This window comes from Haplochromis burtoni, unplaced genomic scaffold (assembly GCF_018398535.1).
Source record: "Haplochromis burtoni strain Fernald_Lab_line unplaced genomic scaffold, NCSU_Asbu1 Contig_420, whole genome shotgun sequence".
Classification (NCBI taxonomy): domain Eukaryota; kingdom Metazoa; phylum Chordata; class Actinopteri; order Cichliformes; family Cichlidae; genus Haplochromis; species Haplochromis burtoni.
Genome location: NW_024582781.1, coordinates 307,525 through 325,998, shown reverse-complemented (window position 1 = coordinate 325,998; position 18,474 = coordinate 307,525). Strand labels below are relative to the sequence as shown.

Genomic DNA, 18,474 nt, shown 5'->3' with positions numbered 1-18,474 from the left:
ATGTGAGAGATTTGTGACGTTTAGCGTGTTTGGAGTGTGTAGTTCATGTGTTGTCTTGTGTCGTTAGTGTGTTGTGTTTCTGAATAGTTTCTGGGATGCTTAGAACTCAAATTGCACTGCTTAAAATAGTTTATTTTGATGCACATGCTGTTTTCTTTGCAAATTTGCATCATAGGATTGTTTTTTGTTTTTCCTGCAGTATATAAAAATTGGTGTATCTCAAAAATAAAACTATGAAGACACTCAAAATAAATTTCCTGTTATTGTAAACTATTTTTTGCAACTTTTTTGTATTTAAAGTTTCGAGGGGTAAACCTCTTGAATTTCTCCAAGTAGAAATATATGTAAAAATACAAACAAAAATGATTTTCAATATTTTTATGTAGTTACTATGGACTTAATGCATACATATTATTAACATATGGGCTATAACAGTTGTGTTGATATATAGCAACTTGAAATGCTCACAAAAATGGCACTACAACATGTAAAAATATAAAGTAAGCTCTGGCGGCCTTGGTTCTATGGTAGGTCTTAAAGGGTTAAGTGTATATTCGTCTTAGTTTTAGTTCAGCTGTGGGTTCTGTTTATGGTTATATTTCTTGTTTCAGGTTATCCTGCTGCCCTGCGTTGTTGTTACATTTTTGTCTCTCTGTTCGGTGTTTTAATGTTCGATTTTGGAAGTTTCTTGTCTTTTTACTTTTCTATCTTGTAATGACAGCTAGTGCAAACTGACACTATAAATGAGATTGTACTGAAATTAATTTTAAAAGAATCAGAATCAGAACACTTTAATAATCCCTAAGGAAATTATGTGGGTTACAGGTTTTTAACAGTACCAGACTACAGTGACAAACTATTTAAATAATACAGTATATTGCAGGGTTTACAAAGATGAGGCTGATTAGAGGAAGAGTGTTTTTTGTGCATCTCATAAAGGAAACTTAAACTTAAGTGCCTGAACCAAACCTACTGACAGTACAGCCTGTAGTATTTTTAGACATTTTTGTCAAATTTTCAAATGTGCAAATAATTTATGATGCTGGGAAATCATCCAATTTATTCAGTTTGGTCTTTTGGGGTCCATGGGTATTTGTGCCACTAACCAGTAGTTAATCAAATATGTTTAAGCTGGTGTATTGGAGAACAGTGGCTTGTTTATACACGGATTAGTTCAAGAGTAATATTAAACTTAATTTGGAATTGTGCTTCTGTCCATATGACTGGACAAAAATGTATCATTTTCAGTGCTGGTTTTAGTCACTGCCAACTCCCACGACAAATATCTGGTATAGCTTTATAAACATCTGCCTGCTTCTTCCACATATAGCAGTGGTGAGTGAGGAGCAAGAAAGACAAGACATTTTGCAAAACACTTTGCAGAAGTACAGAGTTTATGATTCAGTTACTTGGCCATTCACGTTCTAAATGTAATCCACAGTTGGTATGAATGCAAAGAGTGTAACCTAACTTATTATTTTCTTATGTAACTATATTATTGATCTGTATAAAAGCTACTATTGTTGGGGGGGGGGTCGTATTTTTAGTGCTTTAGTGTGTCACTGACACTGAAAAATTGTGTCCAGAATCATGTAGAGGATACAAATCTACAGATGGGTAGATGCGCCTCAGTGGTATCAAGGTGTATGCAAACTCATACTTCTGAACTCAGTCTTGCATGCTGACACTCAGCATATTCAAGTCGGGAGGCTGAGAGCCTCTCCATCTCCACCTTAGATCAATGAGGCTTTTGTGTCGCCCTGCACGTCTCTAAATCTCGGCACCACATCTAAAATTGGAACTTGTTGCCGATCCCCAACGTTGTCCTGACTGATCGACAGCTTTAGTCTTGGCTGACAAGTTGACGGTGAAAACAGTGACAGATCAAATGACTGACAGTAGCAGTGAAGGGTATTGGTACTGAAGCTGTACCCTGCAAAGCCCCAAAGTTTAAATAAAGCACAGCAACAGCGTAAGTGTGCTTTAAACAGATGCAAAGCTCACCTCTAAGTCCCCACACTGGTTCTAAACAAGCATGCTTGTTTACATGTTGCCTCTCATATTGCACGACTATGACAGTGTTGCTGTCTTTGTGGCATACAGAGTAGTGCAAAATAAATAGGATTTTATTTTTTTATTGTTAAATTCTGCTACTTATTCTATTATTTCACAGTTTTGTATGCGTGCTTGTATGTATGTATATATATAATACACACACACACACACACACACATATAATCTTTGGCTGGTTAAACTTGTCAGACATGTGCCCAAGAGAAACATCTCAAAATGCTGCCAATTGGAGGTAGATTTGCCAGAAGACTGTTTTTGTTTTAATTAATCTCTCAGATTTGCCTGGCAAATGATGATGTCTTTATATTATCATCCTGAAGATTTTCTTCCTGCCAGTTTCAGATTTGATCCCCTTAGTGGCAATTATGTGTTGCAGATTAAAATCAAATGACGTTTGGCAATTGAATTTTGAGGTTTAACTATATCGTGTATGTGTGTGAGATTGTTTCATGTTTATCAGTACAGTTGTAGGTTTGGTATACAGAGAAACGTATGTAATTTTTCTTTTTCATTGGCATTTAAATGAAACCATTTTTAGCTGTCTTATAGTTGTAAATGGTTATGATCCACAGATGTTTAACAAGGATTACACTAATAAAAACATGGCTCCTCTCTTCACTCTTGGTGAATATGTTGCTTATCTGACATACTTTTGACCAGGACACTGAAGTTTGATTATTTTCTCTGGTCATTGTCAAGGTATGCTTTCACTTGCTGTTGCTTTATTTATTTATTTATTTATTACAAGATCAAAGTAAGTGTTGATGCATATATATGTATGTATGTATGTATGTATATATTAACACTTACTTTAAGTTTTTGTCTACTTGTATTATTTTGACAAGTATAGAGCTTCTGCTTTCTTAAATATTAAATTTACGGAATCTCTCATTTTTAAATGCCTCATTACGCTGTTGTAAACACTTTAAATCAGGGGTGTCAAACTCAAATACGCAGTGGGCCAAAATTCAAAACTGGAACAAAGTCGCGGGCTAACATTAATATTTATTGAAAAAAAAAATCTTCCTCCAGATATAAGAATGAATCTTTTCTTATGGACTCAAATAAGTTTTGCTGGAAAACTGAATATGGAACAAGCAAAGCTTAATACTAAACAATATATATATTAGCTGTATAATACCAGTAGGCCAGCTGTAATAGTAATTTGGTATGGCTTCGCGGGCCAAATGTAATTGGGCCAGAGTTTGACACCTATGCTTTAAATGATGCTTTTGAACACAATTAACATTATAATAAGGTCTGTTTTTATTTTATTTCGTTTTTAAATTGTGTAATTTTGGTGCCTATGATATCAAGTGAAAGAAAAGCAAGAATCACAACTCTACATGTAAAGTCAAACAATATAGATGAAACTATAAGGTGAAATCAGGCAGTTATGTTTCACAAACACAAAAAAGTTAAAAGTAATCATATGTGAAATAGCTCAATGATTTAAAGACAGTGCTTGGCACCAAACTGCATATTGACCACGCAATCTAGCATATTCAATTATATGACATTATAATTAACATAGTTTTTATACTAAGGTAAACAGATAGTAAAATCTCTGAAAGTATCAATAAAAAACAACAGGAAATGAAGTAAACATCTTATTAAAGAAGTGGTGGACGATTTACCTCATAGTTCAGTCCTGGAAGTGTCACGGTTTGCCGGGGCAAGCCGTGGAATTATGTAGAACCAGGACGCGGCAGCTCTGGTGCAGGTGAGTATTTCTTAACTAAAGAAATACAAACAACAAAGGCACTGGGAACATGAAACTGAAGCCTAAACTGGGAAAAACTAACAAAACAGACCAGAAACGAAGATGCAGGGAGGTCCGGGGAAATACACATGGAGAGATCCAGGGAGACTGAGGGGAAACAACACAGACGAACCAGCAACTACCATGACAGAAGACACAACTTAAATACACTCAGAGAACACAGGGACATTACACACAGGTGGGGAACACAGCTGGGAGTGATTAACGTGACGAGACAATTCAATTCAATTTTATTTATATAGCGCCAAATCACAACATAAGTCGCCTCAAGGCGCTTCATAGATACAGAGAAAAACCCAACAATCATATGACCCCCTATGAGCAAGCACTTTGGCAACAGTGGGAAGGAAAAACTCCCTTTTAACAGGAAGAAACCTCCGGCAGAACCAGGCTCAGGGAGGGGCGGGCCATCTGCTGCGACCGGTTGGGGTGAGAGAAGGAAGACAGGATAAAGACATGCTGTGGAAGAGAGACAGAGGTTAATAACAGATATGATTCAATGCAGAGAGGTCTATTAATACATAGTGAGTGAGAAAGGTGACTGGAAAGGAAAAACTCAATGCATCATGGGAATCCCCCGGCAAATCAAATCAAATCAAATCAAATCAAATCACTTTTATTGTCACATCACATGTGCAGGCACACTGGCACAGCACATGCGAGTGAAATTCTTGTGTGCGAGCCCCACAAGCAACAGAGATGTGCAAACACAACAACACAAACGAGCAAAATACAAGAATGGCCAACCTGAAACTAATAAATATATGTACAATATATAATAGTGTATGCATTTCTGGATGTGTATACTAAATATTTTCCTACGTGTGTGTGTGTGTGTGTGTGTGTGTGTGTGTGTGTGTGTGTGTGTGTGTGTATACACATTTTTACAAATTAAATAGTAAAAAAAAAAAAAATAATAATAATAATAATAATAATAAAATATATAAAATATACAGAGTTGAATATGTGCAAAACAAGTGGCATTTATATACAGTGTGGAGTGCATAATGTTGAAGTTCCAGTAGTGAAGCTGAGGTGTCTATGACGTGTTCAGCAGTCTGATGGCCTGGTGGAAGAAGCTGTCTCTCAGTCTGCTGGTACGGGACCGGATGCTGCAGAACCTCCTTCCTGATGGAAGTAGTCTGAACAGTTTATGGCTGGGGTGACTGGAGTCCTTGATGATCCTCCCCGCTTTCCTCAGGCACCGCTTCCTGTAGATGTCTTGGAGGGAGGGAAGCTCACCTCCAATTATCCGTTCAGAGCACCGCACTACTCGCTGGAGAGCTTATGAACATGTGATCGACACGGGAGATGCGAGGCCTATTAACCTCCCCCCATACCGCACCTCCCCTGCAAAGAAACAACTCATTGAAGAGCAGGTCCAGAAAATGCTGGAGGATGGCATAATTGAACCGTCCATGAGCTCCTGGGCCGCACCTGTCGTGATTGTTAACAGGTTGGGCGCTGACCCACGGTTCTGTGTGGACTTTAGGGGGCTGAACCAGGTGACTCGGAAGGACTCATACCCCTTACCGCGGGTCGATGAGTCTCTCGACTTCCTAGCGAGAGGTCGATTCATTTCAACATTGGACCTGGCGAGGGGTTACTGGCAGGTGCCGGTTTCAGGGGACTCACGTCCTAAAACAGCCTTTGTTTCCCATTGTGGGCTGTTTCAGTTTCGCGTTCTCCCTTTCGGCCTCTGCAACGCACCAGCCACCTTTCAGAGGCTGATGCACAACGTCCTTGTTTACAAGACATGTGCTGTATATCTGGACAACATCGTGGTTGTGTCCCCTACCTTTGAACAGCATTTGTTGGACCTGCGGGAGGTCCTTGAGAGACTTAGGTCTGCGGGTCTCTCGTTGAAGCTTAAGAAATGCCAGTTCTGCCTGAAGGAGCTCACCTTCCTGGGCTACCGGGTTACCCCGGATGGCATTAAACCGGACGATGACAAAATCAAGGCTGTGATGCAGTTCAGAACTCCGTCCTCAATGAAACAGGTGCGGCAGTTTCTCGGTCTGATGGGATACTACCGCAGATTCGTAAAGGAATATGCTCGCCATGCAGAACCTCTGCACGCCCTGACAAGGAAGGATGTTACCTTTCAGTGGGATGACAGGTGTCAGGAGTCCATGGACTTCCTGAAACAGAGCATTGCGACAGCGCCTGTCCTGTCACTCCCTGACTTTTCCCGGCCTTTCTTCATCCATACGGATGCATGTGACCTTGGCTTGGGGGCGGTCTTAATACAGAAGGATGCAGAGGGTAGGGAAGTAGCGGTCGCTTACGCGAGTCGAGCTCTTCACAAGGCAGAGAAACCATACTCTACGCCAGAAATGGAGTGTCTGGCCGTGATTTGGGCTTTAGAACACTTTCGTCCCTATGTGGAAGGGCTTCATGTGACGGTCTTGACTGACCACAACAGCCTTAAGTGGCTGATGTCACGCCCAAACCCTACTGGCCGGTTGGCGCGGTGGTCCCTGCGCTTGCAGGACTTTGACTTTACCATCGTACATAAGGCGGGGGTGCACAACAGGGTGCCAGACGCTCTGTCTCGCAACCCACTACCTGCACCAGAGGGTCCTCCTATTGAAATCTTGCTGTCATGTGGGGCATGGATCTTCGTGCCCAGCCTCCCCTTTTGTTAGAGGACCGAACACAACTAAGGCAGCTGCAGTTAGATGACCCAGGTGCAGGTCCAAAGCTCCGAGACCTGGAGTGTTCCCCCAATCTGGGTTCGGACGGCAGTCCTTCACCGTCCTTGGTGGTCAATGACGGCCTACTCTATTACCGAGGCCCGAAACATAAGCGCAATCTTCGCCCCCAGGAGGAGCTGAAGCTGTATGCTCCTACGGCTCTCCGGGGTACCCTGTGCTGTTATTATCATGACCACCCTACAGCAGGTCACCTGGGGATTGCTAAGACACTAGCAAGAATGCAGTCTAGGTTTTACTGGCCCAAGATGGCATCAGAAGTTAAACGCTACGTCTTGTCGTGCCCAGTATGTCAACTCACAAAACCCAGTCAAAGAAAGCCAGCGGGCTTCATGGTCCCCATTTCGCCCCAGCGACCCTGGGAATACGCAGGGGTCGATTTTGTCGGACCACTACCTCGCACCGCTTCGGGGAACTCGTACATACTGGTCTTCGTAGACTATTTCTCCAAGTGGATCGAAGTGTGTGCGGTTCGGGATGCAACGGCTCGAGTAGCAGCCAGTAAGTTCATTAACGAGGTATTTGCTAGGCATGGGGCCCCTAGGTACCTTATTTCGGACAGGGGCTCACCTTTTGTCAGTGAGCTGTTTGATTCTGTTCTCTCCACTCTTGGGTCCACCCACCGCCTCACGACGGCGTATCATCCGCAAACTAATGCGACTGAAAGAGTGAACAGAACTCTCAAAACGGCCATCCATGCATACGTGGGCGATAAGCATGCGTCGTGGGATAAGTTCATGTCCCAAATCTGTTTCGCGCTGCGCTCGGCTCCCCCATGAGAGTACAGGACTCAGCCCTGCTATGATGTTGTATGGTAGGGAGCTGGAGACACCCCTTGACTTGCTTACTAAGCCGTCCGGGGAGAGCGAGGAGTCATCCATGCCCTATCCGGAGACCCTTAAAGCGTCGCTTCAGGAGGCCCACGATCGGGCCAGGGAGACACTGGCTCGCAGCCATGCTAAGCAGAAACGCTACTACGACCTGAGACGCCGGCCGATGACCTACGCAGTCGGAGACTTGGTGAAAGTCAAAGCTCATCATCGATCGGACGCTCAATCTTGCTTCACGGCCAAGCTGGCACCCTTGTTTACAGGGCCCCTCCAGGTTACTCAGAAGCTTGGGGAGGTCAACTACAGATTAGCCAAGATTGACACTGGTGAAGACGCAGGAGTCTTCCACGTCGTGAACATTCAGCCATTTTACTCCTGGGACTCCACATCTCCTTCAGGGCACCGGACTTCGGCCCAGGAGAGCCTGGATGAGACTGAAACGGGGGAATAGCCCTCATTCCCGAGTTCAGGGGATATCGAAGCAGGCGGGCACCCCGCCGAGGGCGCCTCTGAGTCGCCACCGGCCGAGGGGGAACACTATCATTTGAGACCCCGCCGGTGCCCCAGAATCACTGAGGGTTGGACTGCTACCAGGTGGACTAACCATCATCATACGGACAGACTCAATATTGACTGAGGGTTGGTTTCATACATGTACATGCTGTAATTGTTCTGTTCATAAGGGGTGATTACTTGTTCTGTTCCACTGAGCCCTCGTCATCGTGGCCCGTGAGAGCCTTTGTTTGGTTTTCTGTTGTACTGATTTGTGTGACCGGTTGTGTTGTATGTCTGACTGTTTCCCTTGTCTATGACCATCTCTGGAAGATGGATTGGCAGTAATACTGCATGTTCTGTATTGTTTGCTTCAAGCGCTAATTTTGTTTATTGACTGTACCAATGTTTAAGGTAAGGGTGTCTAACAATTCCTCCACAACCTGCTTAGTACCTAATGTAACTATGTATAGTGAAGAAGGGTAGCGGGAGGAGGGTCACCTGGGTCCGGCTGAGGACAGCCTGCGAATTGCCGGGGGGGTGATGTAACAAACCTTTTGGGTTATAGCACCACTAGGGGGGGAGTCTCCTAGGGGGTGTGTGAGTATAGCGTGGCAGCCATTACATGCTGCTCGTGTTCTGTTCTCAGGATAGACCTCACCATTGTAACGGCCTGGCACCGGCGACTACCGATCCCCGCACATGTATGTACGGACAGTGTAGAGCCGTGGAGACCTGGCTTGTATGGTCTTATGTTGCTGACAAGGAATAAAGGTCTGTTGTTTAATTTAACTGACTGGCTCCGTGTTATCCGGCTAACCTCCACACCACATGCCCGCTGGACCGGCTAGCCGCTCCTTCCTCGCCAGACTGCTGTTACACATGTAATACCTACTGCATGTTCTAATCGCTCTAATAGGATATTATGGTCGACAGTATCGAATGCTGCACTAAGGTCTAGCAGGACAAGCACAGAGATGAGTCCACTGTCAGAGGCCATAAGAAGATCATTTGTAACCTTCACTAAAGCTGTTTCTGTGCTGTGCTGAGCTCTGAAACCTGACTGAAACTCTTCAAATAAACCATTCCTCTGCAGATGATCTGTTAGCTGTTTGACAACTACTCTTTCAAGGATTTTTGATATGAAAGGAAGGTTGGAGATTGGCCTATAATTAGCTAAGACTGCTGGGTCTAGAGATGCTTTTTGAGTAAAGGTTTAACTACAGCTAGCTTGAAGGCCTGTGGTACATAGCGATCAGGGAGCAAACTGAAAACACTCACATAAGACGCAGACCTTCACAATAAAACAGGAAACACATACACGCAATGACATAACACACCAACTTAACACAGACTGGGGGACACAGAACATAGGAACATGAACCATGAAACAGAAGAGTACAAACACCCAAGGCAACCAAAACCACAGAATACTAATAAACTAAACATAAACACGGAGTCGCAGACTCCGGACCATGACAGGAAGTTTAGTGACCTGCAATGTTAATTTTTTCCTGAGATGTCAAAAATGATCAGTACTGCATTAGAACCACAACCTTTTTAAATTATCCTTCGAGTTTCAGAGGTTTACTGAAACCCAGCAACAATTTCATCATACCAAAAGAATGATGTTCATAGATATCACTGATGGAAACACCAGTGCCTTCCTCCAGAAGGTGTCTCCATGGTTGATTTATGCTTCTCAAAGTATAACTTAATTTCGATGCCTCTTACCTTACACGCAAAATTTCCTGATCCGTAATCTGAACTGATCCTATCTTGAGACCAGTGACTGGTGAGTCAGGATGGGGGAGGGGACAGGGAAAGTCCCTACAAGCATGGCCTGCAATGATCCAGATTAACATTATGGCAGCTTATATTAACAAGTAATTAAATTTGATAAACAGTTAAGTACAAAATACTCTCAAGTTAATTTTTCATGTTTTTTTTTTCCAAGTATCTGTATGCTACCCAGTGCAAAGCAGAACTTGTGGGAGATTTTGCCTTTCTTCTGCACCAGAAGTCTGTAGTGTGATGGTTTGAATCTCACGCAGGCCCAGGTCATTAGCTTCTCATGGCCCTTCAGACTCCACTTACATCCTTGGACAGATTGTCATCGTTAGGGTGGGTGCCAGTCTGACATCCGACCTGGTAAGAGGTCCTCTACACTCAACCTCGACAGCCTTTACCAGCATGTTCATGGTGAGAGAGAAAAGGATTACAGAGAGGATACACCCCGTGGCCATCCACTACTCAAGCTTTTGCCATGCTGAGGTTGTTGTCCCAGCAGAGAAGCTACTGTAATAGTTGAGAATGAGGTTCTTCAAGTTTCCTGGGATATAGTACCGATTAGCTTATGGGGTATGGACCATAGGTGTTTGGGACAAGCAGAGCACTATGTTGGAATGGTTCTGAGTGACTGTGGTGTTCATGGTCAATGTTAGGTTACATCGAGTGTAGCAGCTTTTTGTGGAAAAAGAAAAAGATGGTTTAAAAACAGTTCAATAAGGAAACAGGATCAGTTGGCTAGGTAATGAACTCTGATGATCTGTAAATAGAATTATTAGGAATTTAGAACATCCTGACATTGTGTACCTCTTGAGTCTTAGTTGATGAAGACAGCCCATATAAACCCAGATACAGTATATATACTTCACTGGCTTCATCAGTAAAGTTCTTTATTGGCAAATACATGAATTAAAAACATATTTCTCTTTCTTTCATTTAAAGCTCTTTTGGGTGTGGACACACTCTGGATTTCATTTTGGGGATGTTTTCAGGCCATTTCATTTTGTATTCTACTCGAGTATGTTTATTTTCCACTTTAGGAACAGGAAATCCATGTGCGGTTGCAGTGGGATTATCAGCAGAGTGCAGCTTTCTCCCAAAGCCTAATAACGACACACTTTTCTCTTGTCAGTATGTTGCTAAACAACACCTCTTGGGGTGGGCCCCTATAGAACACCTTATGTTTCATATATAATGTTAGGAAACACGAGGTCATGATCACAGGCAACAGTACAGACAGAAAAGGCATGGAATTGTGTAGTGCAGCATAGTATTTACTAAAGTATTGTGATGGATGTAGGTTTAAAAAGATTGAATTGATGGCCTCAGGCTGATCAGACCCAAACAGGAGGTCACTTGTTTAAGAGAGGAGCTGTGCCAAACCTTTAGGGCAACATATGTCCAAGAAAGAAGGGAAAGGGATAAGGAAAGAAAGGACAGAAAAAAGTGCCTCGATGGTTACGGATTTCTTGTTCAGTCCTTTGGGCTTCTGCTCAGCAGGCACTGCACTGAACACCCTTACACTGCATTAGCCGTAGTGCCTTTCTGTCCATTTAAGGTGCCTTCTTTAAAAAAAGGTTCAAAGCCTTGATGGTAGGCAGAGTGTACAAGATGTGTTTTTAAAGGGGACAAAGGTTTCACCTAGAAATGCTCTCACAATTCAACTCTGTACAGAGTTTTATTCCATTCAGCGCATTGAAAACATTCAAGATTTGGCAGCATTTGCAAGCAACATTTAACTAAAGATCACCATTATATCTAAGACCTGTGTGACAGCAGGCTTCTAAACACAGTGAACTGAGTGTAGGACTAAATGTTAAAAAGAAAGAAAGAAAAGGAATGTGATGTATTTCCATGAAAATGTTATTCAGTATCATAAACCAGCGGTCCCCAACCTTTTTTGCGCCATGGACTGGTTTATGTCCGACAATATTTTCATGGACTGGCCTTTAAGGTTTCGCAGATAAATACAACAAAATAAAACAAGTACCGGTACCAAGAAAAAGAAGATTTATTCATAACACACGGGAAAAGACCCAGGGAAACCGAGTTAACAATAAAAACTGTAAAAACCCTGAAAACCATAAATTTCACACCCGAACCTCAACTCTCGCGGCCCGGTGACAAACGACTCACGGGACCCGGAGGTGGGGGACCGCTGTCATAAATAACAAAGGCTGTTGGCTATAAATTGCTAATGCTAATGATGTCATACGCAAAGTATTAAGGACAGTGTGGGACACAAACTTCCATGCAACAGCATCAGGTCAGACTAATGAGTAATATAACAAATTATCAGTTTCAAACTGATGCACTTGATCCTGTCTGAAAACCAGACAGTTTTTATTCCTCTCTCTTCTTTTAAGCCTCACTTTAAGGCAGTTTTCATGTGATTGGCGTCTCCTTACTTACAAAAGGTGTTAATGACAGGTGGGTGGGGCATCGGTGCCCACGGCTGACCACATTAGAGTCAGTTGTGATATCTCGTGCCAAATGAAGAAATGCTGTCGGAAACCAAGCATTTAGAGAAGTCTGAATCCTGACCTGACGTGTAGACACACTACCTAATTTAAAACTCTGGTTTTACAATGACAGAACACAGCCCAGGACATAAATGCTGGTACTGCAATACCAATTTTTGCAGGTTTAAGTGCTATTGTGTGTATTGAGTTTTTGAACTTTAGAAAAAGCCAGACTTTGCTTTCAGCCTTTTAACTACACTAGACTAATCTATTCTCAGGATTGCAAGCAGAAGGTGCTCATTTGAATTGGTTAAACCACATCTCTTGTCCTTAGTTTCATGAATTGTGTTTATTAGGCAGTATGTATAAAATATATCTTTCCTGTTTGTGTCAAATCCTAAAATGCCATGATATTTAGCCTGCTAACAAGCAGTGATTCAAAATGCCAAGTGTCTCCCTGCTCTCTGGTGCGTAAATCTAGGACGTACCAAGAGTGAGTTTTTCAGCTCATGTGGTGGGGACAACTGTCTCCATAAGTCTGCTGTGACATAAGGCCGAGAGCATGTTGAGTACCTTGATACTTGACTCTAAAAAAAGCCACATCCACTTACCCCCTTTCCGAAGTCCATCCTATTTTTTACGAAGGGGAACTGCTAAAATAAAATCAGCTGTCACTGGATGCCTGGGCCTCATTGAGCTGGGGAACACACTGCTGGAGCTGGTCTCCAAGCCTCACTGTCTGTCTCTAACCAGGATTGACTTTCTGTGCTGGGTTAAGACTGGGTAACAAAAATTGTTTAACTTTCTGGAAGTCCCAACGTCTTTTTCACTTCCATTGGATTCTATTGTTGTTTCACTTAAACGCAACATACAGAAGGTAAGTGATATATGAAGACTATCAGCATATCAAAGCTGGCTCTTGTACCAACAAAAAAACCACTGTCAGCACAGCAGCATAGCTCTTTGTAAGTGATTTTCCACCGGAGCGTGAGTGGAAGGAGACAGATTGGAAATGGGAGATGGCATTTTAGCTGATAATGAAACAGTTTGATATAGCTGGGCTGCACAGACATGAGACATCTTTGGTGTGAAATCAAGAATAAGATGAAGTGGAGGGGCTCTTTTGTGTTCAGGTGACGGGAGCTTCACAAAGAATGAGATGAGATATTGTAGTATGTTTCTATAATTCCACTAGGATTTGTGCTTTGCCATAAAACATGCATGGGCCCTTCCTGTTTCCACCAGTCATAACCGGCAGCAGTCTCATCTAAGCTATTCTAAAAGCATAACAAATTGGAGACAAAGTGCTTAGCATGGCATAAGGAAACACTTGAGGGTAATCCAGTCTCCTTGTAAAGAAGTTATTTTGATAGATTTGACAGCTTAATTATTCTGCCTGTTTTGCTTTTGTCGGTGAGGAAGAAATCACCCTCCATGGCTGACATTTCAATTAGTGAAGCTAGTTTTGGCTCTCCTGTCTAGCCTTACCAGATAAGTGCTCTGGTCAGTAAGCACAGAACAGAAACTGTGTGGCTTAAAGCTTCTGTTGTGAGGAGAGGGAAGAGAAGGAGGTGACACCGTCGTGATTAGGGGACGGCTTTGGCCTGCCACACATCTATGGTCCCTGATTTCACTTTGAGCTATGAAGCCATGCCATATTCTCTCACACCCTTAACCACCAAATTCACTCTCTTGTTCCTTTTATTTCTCCTCTGACGCTTCCCTCACTAACACCCGCTCTCCCTTCACCTTTTCACTTCTAACCAGCCAATGGTTGCTTTAGAAGAGGCAGTGACAGAAGGTCACCGACCCTCAGCTCAGCTCAGTATTGTCACTGGGCCATGAATACTGCCAGTAGCTTGGCCTCTTCTATTGACTTTACTTTCTTCCCCTTCTAGTACCTCCGAGCTGGTTCCATCACTTGTACTGCCGCTGTGGCATTGAGAAGATAAGACGCTAATAATCTAAAAGGAAGAAAACAGTGTAATGGATAAATATGCCTGGAAGCATCCATCAAAAAACAAATCACACAGGTTACAAGATTAAGCCTTTAAAAGACGCTTGTTCTGATATGAATACCACACTGTAAACAGATATTTGGCCCTCATTATGCTGGGGCATCTTAAACAATGAGTCTGTGTTCGTAAGCTGATATTAATGCTAATTAAACATCTACTGGTGTCACTGTCAATTAGTGGCAGCATGAGGAGAGAGTTAAATGACTTTAGATGTTTGAAAACATCTTTTAGGAAGTTTCTTTAATTTCTAGAATCTTCTTGAATTTTTCTTAGATGCACATGTGCTCCCTGGCACTCACTCCTGCCCTTTAAATCTCATGTTACAGGGAAACACAACACTGCAGACAAATCTGGATTATAAAAGGACTGGGGATATTTTTTCTTTGGAGTCTGCTGACCTCACCTCCATGCTGCCATAGCTTTACATAGAGCATACCCTTCTCAAAAGCCAGAGATACCTAAAGCACTGTTGTCACTGCTCTCAGTCGTCAGAACCGTCATGTCTCTGCCTCTCTGACAACTCCAGACCATGACGTGAACATTTGTCTCTGGTGATAAATGCGGGCATTATCCTTGGGTTTCTGTCATCAGGCTGGCACCCAGTAACATTGCAGCCTGAGGTGTAGGATTTCCAACCCATATTTATGGGAGGTAGCAGGTTTATTTTCAGATGCTGCTGTTTGGGCAGCTTATTTCCCCCAGTGATGTGTTACTGGCTGCACTACCATGCCACACATAGCAGAAAGCTAAAATTGGTGGGATGAGGAGAGCATGTTTTTGTCACATGTCATCTGAATGAAAGCTTGGTCATGCCGGTATGTGGCACAGCAAAATTCATATGTGTTTGCAACCCGTTCTCATTTTGAACTTGTCACAAACAGTTAGGTGCAGGTTTTAGAATTTTGTTTCTGAACACCACCACAGTGGTTTTTATTAATCATTGTGGTGTTTCTGTTTTGATGCAAGTTATTTAACAAAAATATTGCATTAATTGTTTAAGAATTGTAGCCATTTCTAGACATAGTCTGCCACTTCCAGAGACTGATAAAAATAGGCAGCTAAAAGGTCTGGAGCTGATTTCAACACTGAACTTACATTTGTTAGCTTTTTGAGTTATAGCAGACAATATGAGGTCCAAAGAGCATGTGAAGTAGGTCATTGCTAGGCTGAAAAACTAAAAAACACCATAGACATCAATGAGAGATTCAATTCAATTCAATTCAATTCAATTCAGATTAATTTGTTTTTTTATGTAGTGCCAAATCACAACAGCAGTTGGCTCAAGGCGCTTCATATTCTAAGATAAAGACCCTACAATAATAGAGAGACAAGCAGGCAAGAATAGGAAAGGGGAAATTCCCCTTTAAAAGAGAGAAACCTCCGGCAGAAACCGGCTCAGGGGCAGCTGTCTGCTCTGACCGGTTGGGGGTAAGAGGAGGAAAACATGATAAAAGACACACTGTAGAATGAGATGAATAAAACATTAAATGCAAAGTAGTCTATAAAGATATTCAAGTTACATCAATTTAATAAAATTTTGTTTATATAGTGCCAAATCATAACTACAGTTGCCTACAATAATACAAAATAGTACAAAGAAAACAGAGAAAAAACAAAAAATCACATGACCCCTTATGAGCAAAAGCTTTGGCGACAGTTGGAAGGAAGAAACCTCTGGGAGAACCAGGCTTAGGGAGGGGTGGCCCTCTGAGGGGAGGAAAACGGGACAAAGACATACTGTGGAAGAGAGCCAGAGATAATAACTAATAATTGAATGCAGACAAGTGTATAAACACATAGTGAGTGAAAAATTTGACTGAAGAAGAAACACTCAATGCATCATGGGAACCCCCTAACAGCCTAGACCTATTGCAGCATATATAAGGGAGGACTTTCCTTTTTCATAAAGCATGTACCGTATTTCCCGGACTACAAAGCGCACCTGAATATTAGCCGCACAAGCTAAAATCAGGGGAAAATCCTGTTTTGTACATACATTAGCTGCACCTGACTAAAAGCCGCAGGTGTTTCAATGTTGACTTATCATATGTAAGAGAATATGCACAAAAGGAATTGTCAGGAAAGAGATGGCTGTTTGGAGACACATCACTTTTATTAATATTTTGAAAAACAAGTTATGGGTACATATTTGCATAACTTTTTAGGTATATGTACAAGTACCGGTAATTACAAGTACGAAACGTACTCCATCCATCCATCCATTCACTTCCGCTTATCCTTTTCAGGGTCGCGGGGGGCGCTGGAGCCTATCCCAGCTGTCATAGGGCGAAAGGCGGGGTACACCCTGGACAGGTCGCCAGTCTGTCGCAGGGCTAACACACAGGGCTAACGAAACGTACTGTGCTTCATAAATGAGTAACAAATGTAGTACATAACAATAACCTACAGCACACTAGAAAAATAGATTCGGCCTACCTTTTGGGCTCAGGTGCAGCGACATGGCTTTAACAAGAAGAAAAGTCAGTCATTCACCACCATCTTTCTCTTCTTCCTGCGCTCTAAAACCAAAGAAGTCCTCTTCTCCAGTGTCGGAAACGAACAGGCTCAGGGTGGCTTCGTCATCCACTCTCAGCTTCTTTCCTTCGTTGTCACTTTCAAAACCAAAGAAATCCTCGTTGTCAGTGTCAGAGTCGAACACCCTCAGAAGGGCCGTGGCGGTGTCCTCCTCTCCATCATGCAGTAGTCCAGCCCTTCGAAATCCGTTGGTGATCCTGGATGTTTTCACACTTTTCCATGCTGTCAGATTCCACCGGTGGAGTTGAGCATAACTTGCTTTTCGCAAGTTTATTGCCGCTCGTCATCCACGCCTCCCGCTGAACGCATAGCGCTACTTTGAAGTTTGTTTTTCGTGCTACTTATACGGCACTATGTTGCCTAGCGGATGGACATGTGACCAACATGCCACTCTTGAACCCCGATACTGTGTGTCTGATCACATGCCCTTCCGCCAGGCAACGTAGTGCCGTACAACAGCGGAACAAACAAAACAAATCGTCTTATGATATGACAAAAATCATGGACAATCCATAGAAAAGCCGCACCTGACTAAAAGCTGCAGGGTTCAAAGCAAAAAGTAGCGGCTTATAGCCCGACAATTAGTAGTAGTAAGGATCTCTGATCCAACCCTTACTATATGGGGTGGCTGTAGCTCAGGTGGCAGAGCAGATCAGCCACTAATCAGAAGGTCGGTGGTTCGACCTTGGGCAAGATACTAAACCCATGTTTGCCTACTGGTGGTGGTCAGAGGGCCCGGTGGCGCCAGTGTCCGGCAGCCTCGCCTCTGTCAGTGCGCCCCAGGGCAGCTGTGGCTACAATGTAGCTTGCTATCGCCAGTGTGTGAATGTGTGTGTGAATGGGTGAATGACTGAATGTAGTGTAAAGCGCTTTGGGGTCCTATGGACTAGAAAAGCGCTATACAAATGCAGGCCAGGCCATATGCTTTATCAAAAAGGAAAGCTTTAAGCCTACTCTTAAAAGTAGAGATAGTGTCTGTCTCCCAAATCCAAATTGGAAGCTGGTTCCACAGAAAAGGGTCCTGAAAGCTGAAGACTCCACCTCTGTCCAAGATAGAGTAAGCATCTGGTTATATATCTAAGATTTTTAGGGTCAAGTACAATTTCTTTAATTTTATCTGAATTAAGAAGCAGAACATTTGCAGTCATCCAGGTCTTTATGTTTTTAAGACATTCCTGCCATTTAACTAATTGGTGTGGCTCCATGGATAGATAAAATTGGGTGTCATGGGCATAGCAGAGAAAAAGCATGGGATGCCTTCAAGGGAAACATGTATAATGTAAACAGAATTGGTCCCAGCACTGAACCCTGTGGAACTCCATAATTAACCTCAGTGTGTGAAGAGGACTCTCCATTTACATGAACAAATTAGAGTCTATTAGATAGATATGATACAAAACATTGGAGCACAGTACCTGTAATACCTATAGCGCTGCACTCAGCAAGGGTCAAGCAGGAGAACCACACTTTGTAGGGGATGCTGCTCTGCACTATTTTGGCACAAGGCATTGAAGAAGATAACAGTAGTTAAATTATATCTTTACAGCACTTTCAGAAAGACATATATTGTGATGAAATCTATTCCCTACTGCTGTGTAACCCATTATTGTAAATTTAAATGTTATTAGGAAATTATCAGAAGGTTTTCAGGAAACACTGCAAAATGTTCAGTTTCTATCCCATATGTTAAAACAAGATCTGGAGTGTGATTAAAGTGGTGGGTGGGTTCTTTTACATTTTGAGAGAAGACAATTGAGTCTAATAAGTGCTGTGTTGAGG

At 42.7% G+C, this 18,474-nt stretch overlaps 1 protein-coding gene across 2 annotated transcripts in view; it reads left to right on the top strand.

Annotated features, from left to right (window-relative positions):
- Positions 1-18,474, top strand: part of xirp2a (xin actin binding repeat containing 2a) — a 76,321-nt gene that overhangs the window by 31,494 nt on the left and 26,353 nt on the right. Inside the window, exon 1 of one of the 2 annotated variants that reach the window (XM_005944625.2) lies at positions 11,729-13,019. The exons of the other annotated variant lie outside the window; for it this stretch is intronic. The gene's annotated coding sequence lies outside the window, so the exon portion shown is untranslated. Of the gene's footprint in view, positions 1-11,728; positions 13,020-18,474 lie in introns of those variants that run through there. 2 annotated transcript variants of the gene reach the window in all.